The sequence below is a fragment of the Zootermopsis nevadensis genome, unplaced genomic scaffold (assembly GCF_977971745.1).
Source record: "Zootermopsis nevadensis isolate Lab colony 2312 unplaced genomic scaffold, Znev_1.0 Znev_ptg000031l, whole genome shotgun sequence".
Taxonomy (NCBI): domain Eukaryota; kingdom Metazoa; phylum Arthropoda; class Insecta; order Blattodea; family Termopsidae; genus Zootermopsis; species Zootermopsis nevadensis.
In genome coordinates, this window is record NW_028259163.1 from 1,802,566 (window position 1) to 1,823,451 (window position 20,886).

The window sequence follows — 20,886 nt, forward strand, 5'->3', positions numbered from 1 at the left end:
AACCGAAGAACAAATGAATTTACAGTTCTTCATTGCCATGGAAACACAAGAACAGAATATCATCATCATAGATTAGAATTTAATGTACCAAATTCCATTCCCGTCTCTATTTCATTTCACGAAACTCCTTAATGGCGTGCCCTAATATAAATCTAAAAATAAACGTCGATAAAGCATCTCCTTGTTTCAGTCCAATTCTAACGAAAAATGTACACATGCGAATATCGACAGCATATAAAGAGGATGATTTGAGAGTCTCACAGAAATGAGCACAAATATGGCTGTCTTCTGGGTTGTCGCGTCTGATGATAGAGGCAGCAAGCACCTCTGAAACGTTGGTAAACTTCTATTAGCCTACACGGCGTTACAACTCACAAGACAGCTATCTTAAACAGCCGACAACAGTTATATGTACCATAAGGATGAAACACGATGCATATATTACCTGTAAAACATTTGGTTTAAATAAATTTTCCAGTGTATGCGACTCAGGCCTAAAACCAGCAAAAATGCGTGCTAATTTCCTTTCACTATCTACTCTACCAAGCCATCAAGAGGAAGGTTTACATGCTGAAATACAATCACGTACATAATAAAACTTCTTAACAACAGATGCTGAATAAATAATGTAAGTCTTGACAAGTAACGAGAGGTTGTCAAACCCACGAATCGATCAATCGATCAGAAGAGAGTTCGATTCTACTACTGTCGAGATCCAGTGAATGCGATACAAATAGCTTGTAATGCATAACACGAGTTAAGATAATTCTTTACAGTACGCCATTCAAGTCGATTATAATCGATTAAGTCCGTTCTTGAACAATTCTTTACTTGTGTCTCCCCCCACCCCCTCTTAAATATTATCTTTCTGAATTCATTGGAATGTCCGAGGAGGATCAATAATATATGAGACTTCAAAATTGAAACTGGACAGATATTGAAGCCAGTTGTCTTTAATAGGCTACTGTGCATTCTATACTCTGTTATGTTTCGAAGTGAAAAGGAGACGACAAGAAGATTGTCATTGCACATTCGTTTCAGGTAAATTTAAAGATAATTTACATTTAGAAAGAAATATACCACTCGGAAGACCATGACGCAGATGGAGTGTTAATATTAATGCGGGTCCTAAATAATTATGTTTGTATGGTGTGGGCTAGAGTCATCTAGCGGGACCGTTTGTTGAACGCTTTTGAACACGGTAAGGAACAAGCAGATTCCAAGTTTATCGACTATTTTCAGTACTAAATTTGGTATAATTCGACATAGGCAGTTATATTGAATAAACAGCTTTGTCTCTCGCCATTTAACCACCCGCCTTGGTTGTAGTACCACTTTCTCATAGCCCTGATGATGGAAGCAACAAGTACATTCGAAACTTCAGTAAACATCTACCAGACTACGCGGCGCAAAACCCAGAAGACAGCCATCTGGACGTTGTATTAACTAGTAACATATTCTCAAATAATTTCGCGGTCTTGGTCACAAGTGGTCTCGTGCTGAATGTGGCCCGCGGGCCGCCACTTTTTCACCACGATGACCTATACAGTGTGATATAATTTAAGGAAACGTAAAAGAGAATAAGAAAGAAACTTCCTCTAAGACGACAGAACGCAAGACAGCTGCATTGTACGACTTAATATCCATATGGTTCTTTATTCAGAATATAATAATGAAGCAGTCATAACAGCAGTTGGTCACCTTAGGGTTAATAAGAGAAGCTGTCTGCCCTTCAACAGAAAGATATTCTGTTGGTCTGTTGAAGTTTCAACAGCGTAACCACGCAACATATGGTAAGACTGTTAGCCGACGAGGCTGGAACAGAACGTATTATTTCGCTATTAAGGACAGTATCGTATTCTGTCAACATGACTGGGCCCTGTGTTAATCACTTGTTAATTATTCTTTAATTAACATATAAATACACTTATTTAATTTGATTAGAGTAACTGGAACGTGTAACAGATCTTTTATCGTCTAAAAGTGAGAAATAAAGTGACAAATTTCGTGGTCTATTTCAAAGCTTGGAAAGTCTGAGGAAAATCATGAAGGCATCATTATCGATAAGCCGTTCCCACAGGCCTCCCGAATACGAGGTAGGATTTCTTAATACACAGAAGCTGTTTTTGATTTTTTCCTTTTCTAAATAAAATAAACGGAGGATAATATTAAAAAGAAATATATATTGTTTAAATCTTGTTCGTCTAATCACAATAAATTCTTATTAAATATTAAAATATTACATTAATTAACATTTAAAATATTTAAAATATTAAATGATGTTCTTTATCGAAATATTCGATTTACATCAGAACATCATTTAATATTTTAAATATTTTAAATGTTAATTAATGTAATATTTTAATATTTAATAAGAATTTATTGTGATTAGACGGACAAGATTTAAACAATATATATTTATTATATCACAATATGACGCAACTTTACCATCTCATTAAAAAGAAACAAATATATGTTTTCGAAAATGTGATTTAAAATTGGCTAGCTTAGCACGGTTCCATAAGAGTTTCAAAGATAAGTAACAAATCCTTTGTCATGAATACTGTAATGAAAGTAGGGGTTATATGAGGCGAGTATTGACTAGCTGAGCGACTGTTAGCTTCTCAAGTACGATTGAGAACCATCGAGTTAGTTTAGTTAGGGCGGCTGTTGAACCTTCAAGCCACGATAAGAATTTTTTAATAACACATCGCTAACTTTCTGGTAATGACGATGTTAAATTACTCCAGCAGATGATAGAACATCATTAAAAATAGAATAAATTAGTTTGTTTTACACTGAACGTGTTATTTGTCTTCGGAAACAAATGAGTGTGTTTACGAGCTCGCTTTCTACGCAACGAGAGGTCGGAGATTAAGGCGTGTGCTGTTGGAATCAACGCCATCCCAACTGAATGGTTTTTGATGGCTTGGAAAATTATAAGGATTGGTAATTGAAGGTGGAATTAAGACTCATATTCGCAGAATATGTCTGCAATACCACGGAACCTTCCACAACTATGTCTAGACCGTCACCGATAGAAATTTAAATAAATTAATGAGCTTATTAGAATTTTGTTTGACATTATGGTAATCGAAATAAACATAATGAATCTTCCCCAGTGGTTTGCTGTTGTGAGCAATGTAATTAAACATTTTGGTTTCATTAAGGGCGAGAAAACTGAATAGCTGAACCACCATCAGCTTCCGAAGAGGAGACGGAACGTTTATAACATTGTTCCTAACACCATACAAGACACAGCCGTCATATTTCATAACCACCATTTCATAACGAAACGTCGCTGTCGAGTGGCAAAACACTGCTTCGTATTCGCGAGGTCCAAGGTTCAAATTTAGACCTGGAGGTAGAGAATCCTGAAAATTTTCGTCTTAAAAACAATTCATCCAAACGGCACGACAATATTTATCAGAGGGGTAAACATTTTCCTGGGCAGCTTTCCAGCACTCAAAAAAGCACCGAAACGTCGCCCTAGATCGATTACATTCTCGTTAACAACAGCCCATGATTAGTTTTTAAACACTTTAATTATTTAATAATTCAGATTCGATTCTAATCGATTCTAATCGATTCTAAGGGCAAACCCACGCAAGTTATAAAAGAGTGAGTAAACATAAAAATAACAGACGTTACATAATAAATATAATTGATAAATAATGCAGAAATCTCCTCGTCTGCTCACAGCGTCTCCGGTCGCGTTATTCCTTTGTTTTCTCTACATTTTACGTCACAGGCAAAAAGGGTTTCGTCTGAGCAGCAGATGGTAGAGTCAAAAGGGAAGGAAGTCTTTGGGGTTTTAAGTTTAAGGAAGTAGGCAAATATATAAGAAGAATAGCCTCAAATTATCTGTCTGTCTGTCCGTCTGTTCGCCTTAACACACGCAAATGTGTCCTAGTTAAGAACTATAGCACCCCTACAGACGGTAACGATACTTTGGCACATGTCGAATGTTCGACGCCTAGGCCTACCAACGTCACAATATAATTCTCAAAAAAATTTACCTCAGTTTCTCAAGGCACAAGATAAATTTGTATCTTCAATTAAACTTTTACATTTTATTTTGAGTTAGTACAACTGAGATTACGTATTTAAGGTGCGAAACCCTCGTGTTAGCCTCGTCAGGTCGGTTAACAATTTAAAAAAATCAGAAATGAAACGTCCCCTGACTTACATGAACACAGCATAACCAATCAGATAAAATTCATCGTTAGCCAGCTAAGTCCAACCAAGATGGCTGTCACACTCACGAAGTTTGGTGTTGAGAAGTAAAGGACGATAATAGGAAAATACTTAAGATAAAGGAGACTGAAAGAATAGATGAAACACAAGATGAATGAAAATTCTAAAATAATACTTTTGAGAAGAATTGGAGCGTGGAGAACAGGGGACAATACAGAAGAAAAAGTGAGGTTATGATGAAGAAACAAGAAATGTATAACAAAGAAGAGAAGAGATTTAAATAAGTAGGAGAAGAATTTATTTACAGTTAACGAAGCTTTCAGTGACATTAGAAAGGATTTTGAAGTAAGCGGTCGTGACGTGATACTACCCCGATATTTGCCTGGAGGAAATGAAGAAAACCACGAAGAAACTCGATAAGGGCCAAGATTTGAACCCGAGAACCCCCGAATACAAAGCCGACGACACGAATAAGGTAAGACAGAAGTCCTGGATATCTGTCGACGAAGATTCCTTGAGTGTTGAATCGTCTGTAGAAGCCTCTCGCTACCACCTGCTCCTCCTTGCGATATTCCTTTCAAGAATTCTTGCTTATAATAATTCCTGACCCCATCACAAATGGGCCCCCCCTCCTTGACATATGGCACATTTCATGCGTACAATTTTATAGGCCGGTGATACTGTTGCTTGTCTTACAATCTTTAGTAACGTATCACTGCTCACCTTACCTGCCGACTTCCTTTCTCTGCCTCCCTCATATGCATAACTCACTTACTTCCTTCCCTTGTCTTCGTTCCAAAGCGTTTTCTCAGTAACTTCCTGAGAACGGCACGATTCGATTTTCTACGACTGACGCTTAAGGTAAAAACAGTCTGCGAGTCTGAAGGCGAGGACGGCTGTCTTCTGGGTTGTTTCAGAGGTCCTTCGGTAAACCTCCACACCAGACTACACGGCGCAACAACCCAGAAGACAGAAATCTTCATACTCTGACGACGGAGGCAGTATGACCTCTGAAACGTTGGTTAACATCGACCAGACTACACAGCGCAACAACCCAGAAGACGGAAATCTTCATACTCTGACGACGGAGGCAGTATGACCACTGAAACGTTGGTTAACATCGACCAGACTACACAGCGCAACAACCCAGAAGACGGAAATCTTCAGACTCACCACCGTGGAAACCTCAAATCCTACTGAGTTTGAAAATATTTATCTTTTTGAAATGTTTCGTCATGTCCATTCGTGTACCTCTGAAACGTCGGTCAAATTCTACCAGACTACACAACGCAGCATCCCACAAGATAATGTCCTTATTTCTAATAATATTATCTTTTTGGGGTAGCAGTTTTGTGTTAAGAATTGTGTCTAGTCAAGTTTACATCATATACACTTTCTTCTGAAAAAGCTAATTGGATTTAATTAGTTCATTTAATCACGAAAATTTTATCAGTAAATTTTAAGATAAGGAGACAGTCTTTAAACAGATTCCAGTGATTCATTAAGCGCCCCTACTTTGCAGGAACCAGGACAACATCCACGTTACAAGAAAAAGTCCTTTTTTCGTTTATTATATTACCCCCACGAGCTGCAACCTATTATTAAAAGTACACTCTTACATGTTCCACACTTCTTACTGAAAAGTTCAACGAAGCAAGACTCTTTTCCTTATCCCCTCCGCTGTGTTTCTCACGGAAACCATAAGTCGTCGTGGAACGTCTGCTTAGCTGCTTGCCTTATCTTCCTGTGTGTCCGTGTGAAGGGTTTGAGGACTCAAGAAGATCCCCCTTTAGAGTCAAGGAGTCGCGGAAGGAATGGAGTGAACACTGAAATTCTACTCACGAACAAACCTCAAAACTTTTTCTTTTTTAACTAAGGAACGAAACAATAGACATCAAATCCTTCTAAGGCCTTCCAAATTCGATATATTTTACATTCTTCATCTGTCGTAAGATTTATTTATTCATTTAAGAATGTAAAGGTTATGGCAAAAGTCGAGACACACTTTAAAAACGCGCATGAATATGTTTTTCTTACGACTTTGCAATTTAACTTAACAAATTCTCGTGTCTGCATTCACAGATATCTTTACAGAGGCATACATAAAAACTCTGCCCGAAGAGAATTAACTATTCCGAAGACCTAGACGTAGAGAGGATAATATTTTAATAAATCTCAAGAAAATCGTATGGGAAGATGTTGAATGGATTCAACTGGCTTAGGATAAAGACTGATGGTGGTCTTTTGAGAACACGATTATGAACATTAGGGTTATATGAAAGGCGGATAATTTCTTGAATAAAAGTTTTCTTGGATATTATCCATCGTCTAGTAAATATAAAACGTAAAAAACGACGTTTCGGAGATGGGACTATATCTCCGTCTTCAGGTTCCTACAGGGAATTAACCTGTTTTGAACAGCAATACAATTTATTGCTTTAAAGTACAAAATTCATTAAATTTTGTTTTTTCATTTAAATAAATGTGAGAACATCTTCACGGCGACTGAAGCCAGACTCAAACCATAACATCGTTTGCATTTCTTGCTATAAAAGTCGCCACCGTCAGAACTTAATACAAAATTTTCCCCGCATCTTACGAACGGCGCACTAATACTAGTTTTTTATTTAGTGTTCTGTCTGAGGACAGGTCCATATGAACAGGATCCTTCCATCCTTTTCTCGGACTGGGACCTGTTCATATACGTTCTTGGCAGATGATCCAGAAGTGGTTTGCCATTGCCTTCTTCTGTGTGTGAATGGAGTAATTGTTGGGATGCCACGGAGGAAAACTCCGTGTTGCCTAGACCACGGCCTTGCCCAACACAAGTTATAAATTCGAACCCGAGACCCCAGGATTACAAGGCCAGCGTTCTAACCGCTAGACCACCGTGGCTTACTAATACTAGTACCACAAAGTAAATTCGGTATTCAGTCTACAAATAAAATATGAAAACTTCGAAGTACACCACGAAGTTTTTTATAACGTTAAAAGTCAATGTGGTGAATGATCATTATAAGTAAATATCGGAGAAATTGTTTGTAAGGAGTGGGTAAAACCACGACACACCCGTCAGAAAAAAACACGTCTGGATCGAGATATGAACCCAGGACCTCTAAAACTGAAGCTAGGTTACTGAACAGTGATGTCACACAAAGTGTAAAGAAGATTTCCACTCCTTGGAACCTCCAGGTGAGTCGGATGGAAATGGAGATAAGAGTCGATGGGCCAGTGGAGAAGGAAGTCCTGCCAGATATAATTGGTCGGTCTCCGTCGTCCTGTCACATCCCTGCTCTCCTGAACTCATATTAAGGCAGAGCAGTCGACTATCGGACTGTCAGCTGCTTCGATAAAACGCGATTTCTGCAAACTCTTATCGAAATCTTTATTTCTTAAGTTTTTTTTTTTTCGACTGACTTTCCATGGAACTATATTCGGAACGTTGTCAAGTAGATGGCAAAACGTAATGTTAAGTACACATTCAGGTTTTTGTTTACTGCAATGAGTATGAAGATTTCTGTCTTCTGGGTTGTTGCGCTGTGTAGTCTGGTCGATGTTAACCAACGTTTCAGAGGTCATACTGCCTCCATCATCAGGGCGATGAGTCTGAAGATTTCCGTCTTCTGGGTTGTTGCGCTGTGTAGTCTGGTCGATGTTAACCAACGTTTCGGAGGTCATACTGCCTCCGTCATCAGGGCGATGAGTATGAAGATTTCTGTCTTCTGGGTTGTTGCGCTGTGTAGTCTGGTCGATGTTAACCAACGTTTCAGAGGTCATACTGCCTCCGTCATCAGAGTATGAAGATTTCTGTCTTCTGGGTTGTTGCGCTGTGTAGTCTGGTCGATGTTAACCAACGTTTCGGAGGTCATACTGCCTCCGTCATCAGAGTATGAAGATTTATGTCTTCTGGGTTGTTGCGCTGTGTAGTCTGGTCGATGTTAACCAACGTTTCAGAGGTCATACTGCCTCCGTCATCAGAGTATGAAGATTTCTGTCTTCTGGGTTGTTGCGCTGTGTAGTCTGGTCGATGTTAACCAACGTTTCAGAGGTCATACTGCCTCCGTCATCAGGGCGATGAGTATGAAGATTTCTGTCTTCTGGGTTGTTGCGCTGTGTAGTCTGGTCGATGTTAACCAACGTTTCGGAGGTCATACTGCCTCCGTCATCAGGGCGATGAGTATGAAGATTTCTGTCTTCTGGGTTGTTGCGCTGTGTAGTCTGGTCGATGTTAACCAACGTTTCGGAGGTCATACTGCCTCCGTCATCAGAGTATGAAGATTTCTGTCTTCTGGGTTGTTGCGCTGTGTAGTCTGGTCGATGTTAACCAACGTTTCAGAGGTCATACTGCCTCCGTCATCAGGGCGATGAGTATGAAGATTTCTGTCTTCTGGGTTGTTGCGCTGTGTAGTCTGGTCGATGTTAACCAACGTTTCAGAGGTCATACTGCCTCCGTCATCAGAGTATGAAGATTTCTGTCTTCTGGGTTGTTGCGCTGTGTAGTCTGGTCGATGTTAACCAACGTTTCAGAGGTCATACTGCCTCCGTCATCAGAGTATGAAGATTTCTGTCTTCTGGGTTGTTGCGCTGTGTAGTCTGGTCGATGTTAACCAACGTTTCAGAGGTCATACTGCCTCCGTCATCAGGGCGATGAGTATGAAGATTTCTGTCTTCTGGGTTGTTGCGCTGTGTAGTCTGGTCGATGTTAACCAACGTTTCGGAGGTCATACTGCCTCCGTCATCAGAGTATGAAGATTTCTGTCTTCTGGGTTGTTGCGCTGTGTAGTCTGGTCGATGTTAACCAACGTTTCAGAGGTCATACTGCCTCCGTCATCAGGGCGATGAGTATGAAGATTTCTGTCTTCTGGGTTGTTGCGCTGTGTAGTCTGGTCGATGTTAACCAACGTTTCGGAGGTCATACTGCCTCCGTCATCAGGGCGATGAGTATGAAGATTTCTGTCTTCTGGGTTGTTGCGCTGTGTAGTCTGGTCGATGTTAACCAACGTTTCGGAGGTCATACTGCCTCCGTCATCAGAGTATGAAGATTTCTGTCTTCTGGGTTGTTGCGCTGTGTAGTCTGGTCGATGTTAACCAACGTTTCAGAGGTCATACTGCCTCCGTCATCAGAGTATGAAGATTTCTGTCTTCTGGGTTGTTGCGCTGTGTAGTCTGGTCGATGTTAACCAACGTTTCAGAGGTCATACTGCCTCCGTCATCAGGGCGATGAGTATGAAGATTTCTGTCTTCTGGGTTGTTGCGCTGTGTAGTCTGGTCGATGTTAACCAACGTTTCGGAGGTCATACTGCCTCCGTCATCAGGGCGATGAGTATGAAGATTTCTGTCTTCTGGGTTGTTGCGCTGTGTAGTCTGGTCGATGTTAACCAACGTTTCGGAGGTCATACTGCCTCCGTCATCAGAGTATGAAGATTTCTGTCTTCTGGGTTGTTGCGCTGTGTAGTCTGGTCGATGTTAACCAACGTTTCAGAGGTCATACTGCCTCCGTCATCAGGGCGATGAGTATGAAGATTTCTGTCTTCTGGGTTGTTGCGCTGTGTAGTCTGGTCGATGTTAACCAACGTTTCAGAGGTCATACTGCCTCCGTCATCAGAGTATGAAGATTTCTGTCTTCTGGGTTGTTGCGCTGTGTAGTCTGGTCGATGTTAACCAACGTTTCAGAGGTCATACTGCCTCCGTCATCAGAGTATGAAGATTTCTGTCTTCTGGGTTGTTGCGCTGTGTAGTCTGGTCGATGTTAACCAACGTTTCAGAGGTCATACTGCCTCCGTCATCAGGGCGATGAGTATGAAGATTTCTGTCTTCTGGGTTGTTGCGCTGTGTAGTCTGGTCGATGTTAACCAACGTTTCGGAGGTCATACTGCCTCCGTCATCAGAGTATGAAGATTTATGTCTTCTGGGTTGTTGCGCTGTGTAGTCTGGTCGATGTTAACCAACGTTTCAGAGGTCATACTGCCTCCGTCATCAGAGTATGAAGATTTCTGTCTTCTGGGTTGTTGCGCTGTGTAGTCTGGTCGATGTTAACCAACGTTTCGGAGGTCATACTGCCTCCGTCATCAGAGTATGAAGATTTCTGTCTTCTGGGTTGTTGCGCTGTGTAGTCTGGTCGATGTTAACCAACGTTTCGGAGGTCATACTGCCTCCGTCATCAGAGTATGAAGATTTCTGTCTTCTGGGTTGTTGCGCTGTGTAGTCTGGTCGATGTTAACCAACGTTTCAGAGGTCATACTGCCTCCGTCATCAGAGTATGAAGATTTCTGTCTTCTGGGTTGTTGCGCTGTGTAGTCTGGTCGATGTTAACCAACGTTTCGGAGGTCATACTGCCTCCGTCATCAGAGTATGAAGATTTCTGTCTTCTGGGTTGTTGCGCTGTGTAGTCTGGTCGATGTTAACCAACGTTTCGGAGGTCATACTGCCTCCGTCATCAGAGTATGAAGATTTCTGTCTTCTGGGTTGTTGCGCTGTGTAGTCTGGTCGATGTTAACCAACGTTTCAGAGGTCATACTGCCTCCGTCATCAGGGCGATGAGTATGAAGATTTCTGTCTTCTGGGTTGTTGCGCTGTGTAGTCTGGTCGATGTTAACCAACGTTTCAGAGGTCATACTGCCTCCGTCATCAGAGTATGAAGATTTCTGTCTTCTGGGTTGTTGCGCTGTGTAGTCTGGTCGATGTTAACCAACGTTTCAGAGGTCATACTGCCTCCGTCATCAGAGTATGAAGATTTCTGTCTTCTGGGTTGTTGCGCTGTGTAGTCTGGTCGATGTTAACCAACGTTTCAGAGGTCATACTGCCTCCGTCATCAGGGCGATGAGTATGAAGATTTCTGTCTTCTGGGTTGTTGCGCTGTGTAGTCTGGTCGATGTTAACCAACGTTTCGGAGGTCATACTGCCTCCGTCATCAGAGTATGAAGATTTATGTCTTCTGGGTTGTTGCGCTGTGTAGTCTGGTCGATGTTAACCAACGTTTCAGAGGTCATACTGCCTCCGTCATCAGAGTATGAAGATTTCTGTCTTCTGGGTTGTTGCGCTGTGTAGTCTGGTCGATGTTAACCAACGTTTCAGAGGTCATACTGCCTCCGTCATCAGAGTATGAAGATTTCTGTCTTCTGGGTTGTTGCGCTGTGTAGTCTGGTCGATGTTAACCAACGTTTCAGAGGTCATACTGCCTCCGTCATCAGAGTATGAAGATTTATGTCTTCTGGGTTGTTGCGCTGTGTAGTCTGGTCGATGTTAACCAACGTTTCGGAGGTCATACTGCCTCCGTCATCAGAGTATGAAGATTTATGTCTTCTGGGTTGTTGCGCTGTGTAGTCTGGTCGATGTTAACCAACGTTTCAGAGGTCATACTGCCTCCGTCATCAGAGTATGAAGATTTCTGTCTTCTGGGTTGTTGCGCTGTGTAGTCTGGTCGATGTTAACCAACGTTTCAGAGGTCATACTGCCTCCGTCATCAGAGTATGAAGATTTCTGTCTTCTGGGTTGTTGCGCTGTGTAGTCTGGTCGATGTTAACCAACGTTTCAGAGGTCATACTGCCTCCGTCATCAGAGTATGAAGATTTATGTCTTCTGGGTTGTTGCGCTGTGCAGTCTGGTCGATGTTAACCAACGTTTCGGAGGTCATACTGCCTCCGTCATCAGAGTATGAAGATTTCTGTCATCTGGGTTGTTGCGCTGTGTAGTCTGGTCGATGTTAACCAACGTTTCGGAGGTCATACTGCCTCCGTCATCAGAGTATGAAGATTTATGTCTTCTGGGTTGTTGCGCTGTGCAGTCTGGTCGATGTTAACCAACGTTTCGGAGGTCATACTGCCTCCGTCATCAGAGTATGAAGATTTCTGTCTTCTGGGTTGTTGCGCTGTGTAGTCTGGTCGATGTTAACCAACGTTTCGGAGGTCATACTGCCTCCGTCATCAGAGTATGAAGATTTCTGTCTTCTGGGTTGTTGCGCTGTGTAGTCTGGTCGATGTTAACCAACGTTTCGGAGGTCATACTGCCTCCGTCATCAGAGTATGAAGATTTCTGTCTCCTGGGTTGTTGCGCTGTGTAGTCTGGTCGATGTTAACCAACGTTTCAGAGGTCATACTGCCTCCATCATCAGGGCGATTCTTAGTAAGAAGATTTCTGTCTTCTGGGTTGTTGCGTTGTGTAGTCTGGTCGATGTTAACCAACGTTTCGGAGGTCATACTGCCTCCATCATCAGGGCGATGAGTATGAAGATTTCTGTCTTCTGGGTTGTTGCGTTGTGTACTCTGGTCGATGTTAACCAACGTTTCAGAGGTCATACTGCCTCCGTCATCAGAGTATGAAGATTTCTGTCTTCTGGGTTGTTGCACTGTGTAGTCTGGTCGATGTTAACCAACGTTTCGGAGGTCATACTGCCTCCGTCATCAGAGTATGAAGATTTCTGTCTTCTGGGTTGTTGCGCTGTGTAGTCTGGTCGATGTTAACCAACGTTTCGGAGGTCATACTGCCTCCGTCATCAGTGTATGAAGATTTATGTCTTCTGGGTTGTTGCGCTGTGTAGTCTGGTCGATGTTAACCAACGTTTCGGAGGTCATACTGCCTCCGTCATCAGAGTATGAAGATTTCTGTCTTCTGGGTTGTTGCGCTGTGTAGTCTGGTCGATGTTAACCAACGTTTCGGAGGTCATACTGCCTCCGTCATCAGAGTATGAAGATTTCTGTCTTCTGGGTTGTTGCGCTGTGTAGTCTGGTCGATGTTAACCAACGTTTCGGAGGTCATACTGCCTCCGTCATCAGAGTATGAAGATTTCTGTCTCCTGGGTTGTTGCGCTGTGTAGTCTGGTCGATGTTTACCAACGTTTCAGAGGTCATACTGCCTCCAACATCAGGGCGATTCTTAGTATGAAGATTTCTGTCTTCTGGGTTGTTGCGTTGTGTAGTCTGGTCGATGTTAACCAACGTTTCAGAGGTCATACTGCCTCCGTCATCAGAGTATGAAGATTACTGTCTTCTGGGTTGTTGCGTTGTGTAGTCTGGTCGATGTTAACCAACGTTTCGGAGGTCATACTGCCTCCATCATCAGGGCGATGAGTATGAAGATTTCTGTCTTCTGGGTTGTTGCGTTGTGTACTCTGGTCGATGTTAACCAACGTTTCAGAGGTCATACTGCCTCCGTCATCAGAGTATGAAGATTTCTGTCTTCTGGGTTGTTGCGCTGTGTAGTCTGGTCGATGTTAACCAACGTTTCAGAGGTCATACTACCTCCGTCATCAGAGTATGAAGATTACTGTCTTCTGGGTTGTTGCGTTGTGTAGTCTGGTCGATGTTAACCAACGTTTCAGAGGTCATACTGCCTCCGTCATCAGAGTATGAAGATTTCTGTCTTCTGGGTTGTTGCGCTGTGTAGTCTGGTCGATGTTAACCAACGTTTCAGAGGTCATACTGCCTCCGTCATCAGAGTATGAAGATTACTGTCTTCTGGGTTGTTGCGTTGTGTAGTCTGGTCGATGTTAACCAACGTTTCAGAGGTCATACTACCTCCGTCATCAGAGTATGAAGATTACTGTCTTCTGGGTTGTTGCGTTGTGTAGTCTGGTCGATGTTAACCAACGTTTCGGAGGTCATACTGCCTCCGTCATCAGAGTATGAAGATTTCTGTCTCCTGGGTTGTTGCGCTGTGTAGTCTGGTCGATGTTTACCAACGTTTCAGAGGTCATACTGCCTCCAACATCAGGGCGATTCTTAGTATGAAGATTTCTGTCTTCTGGGTTGTTGCGCTGTGTAGTCTGGTCGATGTTAACCAACGTTTCAGAGGTCATACTGCCTCCGTCATCAGAGTATGAAGATTACTGTCTTCTGGGTTGTTGCGTTGTGTAGTCTGGTCGATGTTAACCAACGTTTCGGAGGTCATACTGCCTCCATCATCAGGGCGATGAGTATGAAGATTTCTGTCTTCTGGGTTGTTGCGTTGTGTACTCTGGTCGATGTTAACCAACGTTTCAGAGGTCATACTGCCTCCGTCATCAGAGTATGAAGATTTCTGTCTTCTGGGTTGTTGCGCCGTGTAGTCTGGTCGATGTTTACCAACGTTTCAGAGGTCATACTGCCTCCGGAGGCAGACATCTTCGAAGTACAGAATGTTCACAAACAGTAAAATCAAAAGATCATTAATATTTCATTGTCACCGGGCATTGCGTTGGAACCTTTTAAGATGCTTTTTCTCCCCAAGAAATTAAATTTCATGCCAGATATTATCAACACAAACGCACTGACAACTACGTGAATGATTTCAGTGGTCTTACTATGTCACAGTTTCCTGTACGTCCTACAACTATATTATTATCTCAGGAAGCCTCTGTAAAACGCATACAGTCAGAAGAGATTTGATGCAGAAAAGATACTGAGCCTTTAGAAGAAAAAAATAATAATTAAGGTGTCGGATATGAAGTTTCAGATAGAACAGTAGCTTAATTAGTGCTGGTTAATTAAGTTTTGAAGAAAGAAGGCGAACGGGGAATGGTAGGCGTCGTACAGCTGTAAGAGGGATAGGAATGCTATAACTCATGGACACATCGTAAGACTGCAGTTCCACACAACCTGTTCTAAGAGCCCTGGATTTTTAAGCCATTAATCCTGAATTTGACAGTGTGCGTGATACGTGCCTATGGAGAGGGCTTCTGTTTCGTAAACTATAAGAAGACAAAAAAAAAAAAGAGAGATGGGAAATTATAAGACGAAGACTCGTGTGGCGTCTGCATGATTTGTATTTGCTTATTACATTCAACCGTGCTTTAATTTTATTAAATTAACGACATAGAAGTGAGAGTGTTAATAGCGGCATCTTAGAGACAGCGAAGGGAAGTTTCTCGGCCTAGACACAGGGAACACAGACTCGCCCTTTGAAATCCAAAGCTCGTCTAAACACCGCAACCACACAACACACTGAAAACATGTAACAAAATTGCTCTTAACTTCCAATGAAACAGAACAGAAACTTTTAAACAAACTGTACCGGAAAATTTCAAGGGATTCATAGCCTTCTTCCGTCGTGTGCCAACATTTCGGATGGATATTCCATCCACAAAACACCCCCTGAAGATGGAAGCACAACACTAGACGATGCAGTAACCCAAAGTAACGCCATCTCCATTAAGGTCCGTATAAATGTCAAATACTACTTCATTAACTTGTATTACAGAGAGACACACATGTATCTATGTATATATATATATATATATATATTTATATATATGGATAAATAGATAGACAGAACTGGTTTTACCGTACGAGAATCTTCGGTCGGTAACCACAAAGCTCCTGTGATAAGCGTGGAGAATCTCTGTTTAGACGAGACGTCAGGCTGAAAAATGTACAGATTGCATGTTCGACCTCTCCTTATATTGGTTTTAATCTCTGGCGATGTTCCTTTTATAGAGCAGATTGAAAAAGCCTGTGTTCATACACTGCAGCTCTAATACCCCCTCAAACCGCTTGGTTCTCTTGCTTAATAAATGTTATTGCAAAAAATACCCTTATTCCTACTAGAGACATCGAAGGCCGACAGAAACATCCATAGCTTAAGTGTATTGTAATGTATCGAGTGTTTAACGAGGAATGAATTCGTGTTTTGACTTCGAAAAATTGATACGTTCACTGCATTTACAGCTACTAAATTACCCTTTGAAGCCGAATCTTGTATAAAATGTATTTAAGAATTCAGCCCGTACCGCGAAGAAAACACTACACTTCACCATTACGAAGATCGACTGGTTAACGCTGTTTAAGAAAATAATCGCTGTTTATAACGAGACACGAGAGAGAGATAGAGAGAAAGAGGAAATTCGTGGGGGAGAAGTGAGAGACACTTCGATATCTGGGGGGGGGGGGAGAAAGAGCATCTTATAGCTAGAAGGTCCCCAGGCAATGCCCGCTCGTCCTTCTGTTAAGGATAAAGTAAGAGTGAAGGCGTTAGTGTGATGATTGGCATAAAAGACGGAATTTTGAAATTTTGTATTAGAGAAAGCTGAGGCTATTAATTTGGAAGTTTAATACATAATTTAGAAGTTCCTACTGAGGGGAGGGGGGGTAAATTTTGACGGCGTTAAGGGGTGGTAAATTTTGATTAATTTGAATCGGGAGGGCTGCATGAGAAGCTTGCAGTGGCAACTTGGAACTTGGGAACCATCTCAGCATTTGCTTGAAGACAGAGGAAAACCAAGGAAAACCTGTGTCGAGATGGCCGAATGAGATACGCGTTACGTACATAATATTTAAGAATTCAGTCCGTACCGCGAAGTAAACACCACACTTCACCATTAGATAGATCAAATGGTTAACGCTGTTTAAGGAAATAATCGCTGTTTACAAAAAGAATCCGATAATCATAAGAAACACACGAATTAAAAACTAAAAGCTAGTGATTGTTAAAGTAGGTGGTACATATAGTTACCACTGGGCTTTATTATTATGACGAAGCAGTCCTCTTTAAAAAGCTAACAGTTGCTAATCAACAAATTTTCTGCCTTCATGAAAGCCGAAGTTTCATCACAAAACGCCACTTAATCAATCCTGAGCCAGATACATCCAATCCATAACCTTCAATCCTATTCCACAGCATCCATTTTAAAAGTAACCTCTCATCTACTACTAGGTCTACCGAGTGGTCTATTTCCTTCAAGTTCGCCAATCACAATTTTTTATTCACATTCATTTCTCCATGCGTGTTACGTGCCCCGCCTATCTAATCCGACAAGTTTCACACCCACACGATTTATTTCATACATAATCTGAGGTCTAAACTACACTAAAACATCGATAAGATTTCACGCAGTTTTTTTATAAGAAAAATATTCACTTACGTGTCATAAAATGTGGTCCAATTAAAAGAGATCAACTGCGTTTTGATCTGTCTTTTCACTGCTATAAACGTTTTTATACGTGGAATACTCATACTGCATTGCTATCTGGCGGAGATATCTCGCAGCGGTGGAACTATAAACCTCGTTCAAAGCTGAGGACCTATTATCACGTAGGACTATAGCGATACCACTCGGCACATTCACGCTTAACATAAAAGTGTAATTATTTACGTAGGTAGCCATAACATTACTTCCAAAGCCCAATAAAGTACATTTGTTGTAAATAACGTTACTTCTGGCGGCCACATTGAACATGGCTGCCGTGGTTAAAAGTTTTAAGTACCAGATCATATCAACGCTTAACGTAACGTAATAAGCTTACTTAAAAGTATTGCCATCAGTTCTGTAGACAAGTGCTATAGTCTCGTAATGTAATAAACCAGCTCAATTTATGATTTCCTTCCACGAAATGAACGCATAATGGGGAGTTACTGATTCCCCACCATTTAATATATACATTTATAATCACCAATAGAAATTCTTTCGAACTCAGTATTGGATTTATATACACTAGACAGTGTTTGGCGAATTTAATTTTGATTTTAAAGTCTATTATAAAGAATAAAGTTTGACGCCATCCATTGCCTGAGGTATATTTGATATAAACAACGTTTCGGGAGTTCACTCTACTCATATATTCAAGTGATTTGTTGTCATTATACTGACACTTCTTTACTGTCAAAGACGGTGGCTGGTATTGAATCTGGGACCTTTAGAATAATGGACTAGTACACTCCAATAACTCACCCCGACGTTCTAATGTCCCTAATAACACAAGAAAGTGTCAATAAGACAGGTAATGAACCTAAGACGGGAACACAGCCAAATATCGAAACGTCCAACATAGCGTAACAAAAATTCAGATAATCATTCGAAAATCTATCGACTGAAAATTGTCAATACATTTTGAGGTTCAATTGGATCCTTACGTCTTCCTCTGTTATATTCTTAATCTCACAGACATCAACCCATATAGATCAAATATTTAGATAACAGTTTCAAATTCCATTCGGTACACAATTATTTATCAACGTTTATACAAATGCAGACTTTATGATCGTCAAATTATCAATCTCTGTTTCAGTTCTAGTAAAGGGTTTAAAAAAAATCTTTATATTTATAGAGTTTGGGCTACTAACATTGTCATTAAACCAACCATGGCACATACGTAATAATTGGTAATCCAAACATGGCGACGATAGTCAATATAAACATTCTACATTAGATTTTACCAGCATCTATCTGCATAAGGAACAAGTGTTTGGTACTAATAGTTTACTGTCAAGGGATTTTAGGCCTTATGGAATCAAATTCATAAATACGTCTGTTTATTGCTTTAAAATTTTCCATCGTACTCGCAATAAGACAGCATATCTTTATAACAAAATAATGTTTGTTAACTAATCTAAGATAAAAATGTTATTATTGAGGCCAATATGGGTAACAGGTTGACCACAGAGTGGCGAAGAGTCTGAAGATGAATTCGTTGTGAGATGTCACCGACGTTTCGGAGGCGTTTTCTGCTTCCATCATCAGGAATCGCACTGAAGATTATTTCCATGCAGTAAACCCTCTGACGGAAGAAACTGTTTTGGTCACCCATGACATAAAAAGTTTGATAACGCCGTATTGCACTTTGGGACCGGCTGATGAGCTCGTTAGACCCCCCTCACCTCTCCCCTTACATGGTGAACCGATTGCCGGTCGCTTCGTCTCTCTCTGGCTTCTAATTGGATCACATTCCAACCGGCAGCAGAGTAATGGACCAATTAGATGCAGTAGCGGAGGCAGAAACCGATCACCGGCCACGACAGCCAAACTGAGGGACAATGATCAAGGGAGCTCTGCACCTTATTGTACTGCAGAAATATGTAACGAAGCGAAAATGATGAAAATTTAAAGGAAAATTTAACAAAACATAAATTCGGAAATTTGTCGGTTAAAGTGCGTTACTCACATTACCGACTGAGCTACTGTTCCTAATAATATCGCACATTACCGACTGAGCTACTGTTCCTAATAATATCGCACATTACCGACTGAGCTACTGTTCCTAATAATATATAACCCCTACACTTACTAACTTCTTTTCAATGGATACTAAAAAGAAAATTAAAAATATAACGTTATATTGTGAACAAATCAAATTATCTGATGCAAAACTTTTAAAAAGAATATTTAAATTCATATTTCTTCTCGTTAAATTCGCCACCCAGAGACCGAAATATGTTTATCGATTAATCATATCGATGTTACATTGTTTCGGTATCCTTCGCGGTCTCCACGACGAGTATCTAATCGCCAATATGGCGCCAGCCCGAAACGATCCGGCACATCATTGCTTCCATACAATAAGTTGGCGCTGAGCGTGTTTTGTTTCGTTTTTCATTTGCCACACACAACATTGTAGTAGCTACCGGCCCTAGTGTATAATGGGATCTGCGCCTCGAAGGAACTGGAGTGGTCACTCTCCGTTCCTTAACTGAAGCCTTTCCGCACTTTTTAAATAACTGAAGGTGAAGTTCTTGATTTCAACACCTATGACGCTGGTGTACCGGTAAATCTCTCGACATGCATTCGGGAGCTCTTAGATTCTAATCTAGCACGCGTTACGGAGCTAAACAGTTTATTTGGTTTGAAATTTTTAAAATTCATAACGCGCCTTAATTTATTTACGAATTATTTAACGACGCTGTCAATAGCTGAGGTTTTACAGTGTCGAATAATATAAATACATTTAATATTCAATAACTCTCCATCTTCTCGACATTTTATGTTTTTCGTATAATTTTCAGTGCAAACAGCGATTATTTCATTAAACAGCGTTAAACATTTGATCTTCGTAATGGTGAAGAGTAGTGTTTTCGTCGCGGTACGGACTCTCTGTTTAAATATTATGTACGTAGCGCGTGTCTCATTATAAACAGCGATTATTTCATTAAACAGCGTTAAACATTTGATCTTTGTAATGGTGAAGAGTTGTGTTTTCTTCGCGGTACGGACTCTCTGTTTAAATATTATGTACGTAGCGCGTGTCTCATTATAAACAGCGATTATTTCATTAAACAGCGTTAAACATTTAATCTTTGTAATGGTGAAGTGTAGTGTTTTCTTCGCGGTACGGACTCTCTGTTTAAATATTATGTACGTAGCGCGTGTCTCATTATAAACAGCGATTATTTCATTAAACAGCGTTAAACATTTGATCTTCGTAATGGTGAAGAGTTGTGTTTTCTTCGCGGTACGGACTGAATTCTTAAATATTATTAGGTTTTCTTTATTTTATATTGTGATCGAAGACCATTTTATCGCACGCTACATATGTATATATTATTGGTCTTCAAAAACACCAAATAAATCAATAATTTTTTATTTTATGTTAGAAACCTCAAGCATAACACGAAACACGTTAAATATACAAATCTACGCCAATAAATATGTCGATATATTGGCCGTTTGATATATATCGATTCTTAAAACAATAAGCGATCAACGAATAGAAAATATTTTTTTTGAAACAAAAAAATATCTGACGTCAAAATATCTATCCCTTCTTGTTGATTTGTACTTAAGAAAAAAAATCATTATTCTCGTTTAATTACAGTATCCATGGTGATTTAGAAACACGATTATCGCACATATTTATTTGTCATTAGTGTTTTTAAAATATTACATTTATTCAGATTCAAAGTTGTCTGATTTCGTGACAAGAAATTTGCTACGTAGCGACGGCGACCAAACCTACTCCTCCAGCTGATGCCGTAATGGACGACACGATCATAAAGTCTCAGAGACAC

General features: G+C 40.7%; 1 protein-coding gene across 2 annotated transcripts in view; it reads right to left on the reverse strand.

Annotated features, from left to right (window-relative positions):
- The window catches only part of LOC110839780 (uncharacterized), a 180,290-nt gene that overhangs the window by 44,651 nt on the left and 114,753 nt on the right, over positions 1–20,886 (reverse strand). The window lies entirely within an intron of this gene.